Below are 7,219 nucleotides of genomic sequence, written 5' to 3' on the forward strand. Positions count from 1 at the left end.
CCAGGTGTACGGTGTTTCCTCTGACACATTAGTGTGGCTGGCTTCCGGGTTAAGCGGGCATTGTGTCAAGAAGCAGTGTGGCTTGGTTGGGTCGTTTTTAGGCTTTTAGAATGTTTACAAATGTATTAAAAACAAAAAACAGAAATGCTTTATTTACATAAGTATTCAGACCTTTTGCTATGAGACTTGAAATTGAGCTCAGGTGCATCCTGTTTCCATTGACTATCCTTGAGATGTTTCTAAAACTTTAGTGATGCCTCCAGCAGCTTAGACCGCTGCGCCACTCGGGAGCCTCATTGGAGTCCACCTGTGCTAAATTCAATTGATTGGACATGATTTGGAAAAGCACACGCCTGTCTATATAAGGTCCCACAGTTGACAGTGCATGTCAGAGCAAAACCGAAGTCGAAGGAATTGTCCGTAGAGCTCCGAGACAGGATTGTGTCGAGGCACAGAACTGGGGAAGGGTACCAAAACATTTCTGCAGCATTGAAGGTCCCCAAGAACACAGTGGCCTCCATCATTCTTAAATGGAAGAAGTTCGGAACCACCAAGACTCTTCCTAGAGCTGGCCGCCCAGCTAAAATGAACCATCGGGGGAGAAGGGCCTTGGTCTGGGAGGTGACCAAGAACCCAGTGGGCACTCTGACAGAGCTCCAGAGTTCCTCTGTGGAGATGGGATAACCTTCCAGAAGGACAACCATCTCTKCAGCACTCCACCAATCAGGCCTTTATGGTAAAGTGGCCAGACAGAAACCACTCCTCAGCACATGACAGCCTGCTTGGAGTTTGCCAAAGGCACCTAAAGAACTCTCAGACCATGAGAAACAAGATTCTCTGGTCTGATGAAACCAAGATTGAACTCTTTGGCCTAAATGCCAAGCGTCACGTCTGGAGGAAACATGACACCATCAGCTGCTGGGACTGGGAGACTCGTCAGGATCAAGGGAAAAATGAACAGAGCAAAGTAAAGAGATATCCTTTATGAAAATCTGCTCCAGAGCACTCAGAACCTCAGACTGGGGCGAAGGTTCACTTTCCAACAAGACAATGACCCTAAGCACACAGGCAAGACAACACAGGAGTGGCTTCGGGACAACTCTGGGTGRCCCAGTTGTATACCTGTTGTATTTGGCGCATGTGACAAATACAATTTGATTTGATTTGATTTAACTCTACAACGTGTCGAAAGCATCCAACAGGGATGCTGGCCCATGTTGACTCCAATGCTTCCCACAGTTGTGTCAAGTTGGCTGGATGTCCTTTGGGTGGTGGACCATTCTTGATACACGTGAAACTGCTGAGTGTGAAAAATCCAGCAGCGTTGCCGTTCTTGACACAAAACGGTGCGCCTGGCACCAACTACCATAACCCGTTCAAATGCACTTAAATCCTTTGTCTTGCCCATTCACCCTCTGAATGGCACATATACACAATTCAAGTCTCAACTGTCTCAAGGCTTAGAAATCGTTCTTTAACCTGTCTCCTCTCCTTCATCTACACTGATTTAAATGGATTTAACAAGTGACATCAATAAGGGATCATAGCTTTCACCTATGTTAGGTTCTACATAACAAGGTAAAAAATGACGGACAACTATAAAAGCTCAAACCAAGTTTATTCACCCAGTGGGTCAGACAGCTGAACAAAGACATGTTCCCACCAGCACAAATACAGTACACATACTCCAATTTAGGTGAACTACTCCTTCGCTCTAAACATTACATCGTCATTGCTAGGCAGGAAGTCAAGTGATATGGGTAATAAATTGTTCCTTCTCCCTTAATGTGACCTGACCTTACCTGACCTCGGCCCCCATTCCTGACTAATCTACAGCTCTCCACCCTTATCAGTGACCGCAACCAAGCGATTGCCTTTCCTTTACTCAGTACATTCCAAGCCCCTGGCTCATATCCAACCTTAATTGACTCCACCATATACATTCTTCCTACAGATAACCATTAGCTTCTGGTGTAGCAACCAGACTGTGGCCCTTCCTTTCCATAGGATACCTGATGATGAACAATATTTCAAGTTTAGAAGTCAGAACCCATCACCTGGATTCACCAGGTCAGTTTACTGTATCTCATGGAAAGAGCAGGGCCGAGATTCACAAAACCTGTGAATTTCTTCTTAACTGCCATTTTTTCCTTTACTATAGACTTATGAAGAAAGTTAAGCAAAGTTGCTATTCGTCAAAAAGGTTATTGGAAATGTTGTGCTATTTCTTATGTTTCTCCTTAATTAAGTGAAAAATTAAGACGAAATTAGATTCTTGAAAATAAAGTTATTGGATTTGTTCTTAATTCCAAGATAGCTAAACCCTTGTCTCCAAGATGGCTAAACCCTTGTCCTAAACTCTGGGCAGTGAGAGAATAAGATCATGAAAGCAATAGAATATGTTTAATTCACTCATTGATTATTTTAAACCATTAAAATCATTAAGATACTGTTGAGGAATTGCACTTAATAACTATTTTATTAACTTTTTTAGAAGCTGAAGTTTTTCCATAAGAAGTGTTTTGTGAATTTGGGCCCAGGTGTTCATAATGTTTTGTACACTGTGTATATGTAAACAAAACGCTTTACTTTTGGTATACACTATACAATTTGTTTTACTAGTTATCAGTTCTGAGCTAATTGATTGAGTCATATTTAGTATGTATAATAACAAATGACAAGAAAATCATATCAAAACTTATGTGAATAATGCATTGTGAAAAGCAGATACTTAGATGTAATATGTATGCCAATTGTATGATTGATTTGGTGCAGTGAACAAGTGACTTTGTGAATATGTGAATATGAATATGTTTGTTGTACAATTGAAAATGTACTTGAAAATGTACTTGTTTTGAAGCRCGTCCCATTTTGATGATCTGTTGATTTATGTGCTAATAGTTGTGAAAATGTACCACATAATTGCACCAGTGATTGAAGAAAACTGTAATAAAACACCCTGGGAGACCAGGAGCATGCTTTTGTATGTTACTCAATCCCATTGACATCCTACTACAGTATAACTTCTCTCTGTTTGACAAAATGAATCAGTTTACAGTGTATGGTAACAATTATTTTGATACTCTATAGAGCATCGACAGATGGACAGTAACATTTCAACTAACTACTAGCCCTTACCCTATCTGTAACGGCAGATTTCCTCCTCTTCGTCTGAAGAGGAGGTGTAGGGATCGGACCAAGACGCAGAGTGGAAAGTGTCCATAATTTATTATAAAATTAACTGATCACTACAATGAAACAAATTAACAAATAGAATCCAACCGAAAACAGTCCCGTGTGGCACGAATACTAACACGAAAGACAAACACCCACAAGAACCCCGGCTGCCTAAGTTTGATTCTCAATCAGGGACAACGATTGACAGCTGCCTCTGATTGAGAATCATACCAGGCCGAACGCACAAAACCCCAACATAGAAAACAACACATAGACAACCCACCCAACTCACGCCCTGACCATACTAAATAAATACAAAACAAGAGAAAACAGGTCAGGAACGTGACACTATCCTTAACCCTTACTCTTACCCTAACCCTTATTCTAAACCTAACTCTAACTGTAACCGTAGCAAACAGTTGCTTATCAACACAGTTTATTAATAGTATGACTATCTGTAGAGCATCTACAGATGGAAAATCCRGACTATCCAAATAAATGTGACCCAGTGTATTGATTAAAAATAATTTTATGAATCGAATATACATTTAACCCGTTCCAGCAGTACATTGTAAAATACACCATAACTTTCAATTGTGTCTCGTTCCATTGTGCCACATGATTTCTCCATATATTCGAATGGCTTGCTTCGTTTCAAGCACGGTTTCAAGCCATGCACTGTTCTCTGTATCTTAAATATGTTTCTCAAATMTTTTTATTTCACCTTTATTTACCCAGGTAGGCTAGTTGAGAACAAGTTCTCATTTACAACTGCGAACTGGCCAAGATTAAGCAAAGCAGTACGACACAAACAACAACACAGAGCTACACATGGGATAAACAAACATACAGTCAATACACAATAGAGAAAAAGTCTATATACAGCATGTGCAAATAAGGTAAGATAAGGGAGGTAGACAATAAATAGGCCAAAGTGGTGAAATAATTACAATTTAGCAATTAAATACTGTAGTGATAGATGTGCAAAAGATGAGATAATGGGGTGCAAAGGAGCAAAAAAATTAATTATAAATAACATGGGGATGAGGTAGTTGGATGGGCAATTTACAGACGGGCTATGTACAGGTGCAGTGATCTGTGAGCTGCTCTGACAGCTGATGCTTACATTTAGTAAGGGAGATATAAGACTCTAGCTTCAGTGATTTTTGCAATTCGTTCCAGTCATTGGCAGCAGAGAACTGGAAGGAGAGGCGGCCAAAGGAGGAGTTGGCTTTGGGGGTGACCAGTGAAATATACCTGCTGGAGTGCGTGCTACAGGTGGGTGCTGCTATGGTGACCAGTGAGCTGAGATAAGGCGGGGCTTTACGTAGCAAAGACTTATAGATGACCTGGAGCCAGTGGGTTTGGCGACGAATATGTAGCGAGGGCTAGCCAACGAGAGCATACAGGTCGCAGTGGTGGGTAGTATATGGGGCTTTGGTGACAAAACGGATGGCACTGTGATAGCCTACATCCAGTTTGCTGAGTAGAGTGTTGGAGGCTATTCTGTAAATGACATCGCCGAAGTCAAGGATCGGTAGGATAGTCAGTTTTACGAGGGTATGTTTGGCAGCATGAGTGAAGGGTGCTTTGTTTGTGAAATAGGAAGCCGATTCTAGATTTAATTTTAGATTGGAGATGCTTAATGTGAGTCTGGAAGGAGAGTTTACAGTCTAGCCAGACACATAGGTATTTGTAGTTGTTCACATATTCTAAGTCAGAACAGTCCAGAGTAGTGATGCTAGACGGGCGGGCGGGTGCGGGCAGCGATCGTTTGAAGAGCATGCATTTAGTTTTACTTGCATTTAAGAGCAGTTGGAGGCCACGGAAGGAGTGTAGTATGGCGTTGAAGCTCGTTTGGAGGTTTGTTAACACAGTGTTCAGAGAAGTGCCAGAAGTATACAGAATGGTGTCGTCTGCATAGAGGTGAATCAGAGAATCACCAGCAGCAAGAGCAACATCATTGATGCATACAGAGAAAAGAGTTGGCCCGAGAATTGAACCCTGTGGCACCCCCATAGAGACGGCCAGAGGTCCGGACAACAGGCCCTCCGATTTGACACACTGAACTCTATCTGAGAAGTAGTTGGTGAACCAGGCGAGGCAGTCATTTGAGAAACCAAGGCTGTTGATTATTCCGATAAGAATGAGGTGATTGACAGAGTCAAAAGCCTTGGCCAGGTCGATGAAGACGGCTGTACAGTATTGTCTTTTATCGATGGCGGTTATGATATCGTTTAGGACCTTGAGCGTGGCTGAGGTGCACCCATGACCAGCTCGGAAACAAGATAATGTGTACGTGATGACTGGGGTGCACAACGGGGTGCACAAGATTTTAAAGGAAGAATGTGCATTGCCCAATTTGGTACTCATCTGCTGTGTGTGCCATTCTTTACAATTGGCTGTCAGTGCAGCATCCAAAGAAACCATCCCTAGGAGTGTTGAGTACTTAATCAAAGAAACCTACAACTGGTTTTCGATTTCCCCAAAACGGTGTGAGGCGTACAAAGCAGTATATGCCACCATTAATTGTGGCCAGAAACCCCTGCAGATCACCAAAGTATGTGCCACATGTTGGCTATCGATTGAGCCTGCGGTAACTCGTAAATTGAGCCAGTGGGAAGAACTGAAACTCCACTTTGAGTTGACCAACACCAGTGAGCGTTGCTACATGGCGGATGTGCTCCACTCCATGTACATGGACAAGACCATCTACGTCTACCTGACATTCTTAAAATCAATACTGTCCAACGTACAAGTTGCAGTGAAGTCATTTGAGGGAGAGCAAACAGATCCTGTCAAGCTTTTGGACAATCTGGTACACCTCTTAACATAGATTTGCAGCAGAGTAGTCAACCCTATGGAAAAAATTGATGTCCTGAAGGATGTCATTGATGGACATCTCAGTACATCACCGTACCTTGGGTACCTTTTCGAGACCACAGTGTACCAACCCAGTCTTGCACCAGAGGACGAAAAGGTCATTCGGAGACAGTGCATCAACTACATTGTTGCTTTAAGCAAGGAGCTGCAAGCAAGGCTCCCAGACAACCTAGAAGCCTTGCGAAACATGGCCTTGTTCAGTGTAAAGGAAATGCTAAAGCACAATAAAGGCACCACTGAAATTATTAAAATAGCTGAGCTACTGGTGTACCAGCCCCAAACAATTGATAAAATTGTTTCCCAATGGAGAAACATCCATCTGTTTAGGTGGGACTCAACTGAAAATCCAGTCGAGTTTTGGAGTGAAGTGAATAACTACACGGACTCTTCCGGGTCAAATCCATTTGAAGAACTGTGCAAAGCTGCACTCACTGCCCTCTCCTTGCCACACTCAAATGCGGAGGTTGAACRGCTGTTCAGCCAATTGAGTGTGGTCAAGTCAAAGTTAAGAAATAGAATGTCACTGCACACTCTCAACTCCATACTCCTGGTGTGGTATGGACTGAAGCTGACTGGTGATACCTGTTACCAGTATAAACTACCAAGTGAAGTTCTGCAGCAGGTTGGCACCACAGCAGCATACAGCTTTAAGACCACTCCATCCTCTTCTGCTGGTTCCAGCTCCGTGACAATACAGTTGGACAGTGAAGATGAAGAGAATGATGATGATATTTAGTACGCATGCAAGGAGTGGACTTTCTGGAACTGGCGGAGACACACAGCTGATAGTGGCAGTGTGCACTGCAGTGTAGGGGAGAACAGTGGCAATATCTAGAGGAACACATTGAGCAGCTAGCCAGCCAAGCAGCAAAACAACCTGGAGAGAGCTGGAGAGAGATACCTAGCGTACACATAATTATTTGAGTTAAGTTGCTTGTTCAATAAGATAGCATATATATCTTGTTATTAGCATGTACCTAGAATTGTTGATCAGTTAGGTAGCATGTTAACTAACTACCAATACACTGCTTAAAACTAAACTCAGCAAAAAAAGAAACGTCCTTTCACTGTCAACTACGTTTATTTTCAGCAAACTTAACATGTGTAAATATTTGTATGAACATAACAAGATTCAACAACTGAGACATAAACTGAACAA

The sequence above is a fragment of the Salvelinus sp. IW2-2015 genome, linkage group LG15 (assembly GCF_002910315.2).
Source record: "Salvelinus sp. IW2-2015 linkage group LG15, ASM291031v2, whole genome shotgun sequence".
NCBI classification, from domain to species: domain Eukaryota; kingdom Metazoa; phylum Chordata; class Actinopteri; order Salmoniformes; family Salmonidae; genus Salvelinus; species Salvelinus sp. IW2-2015.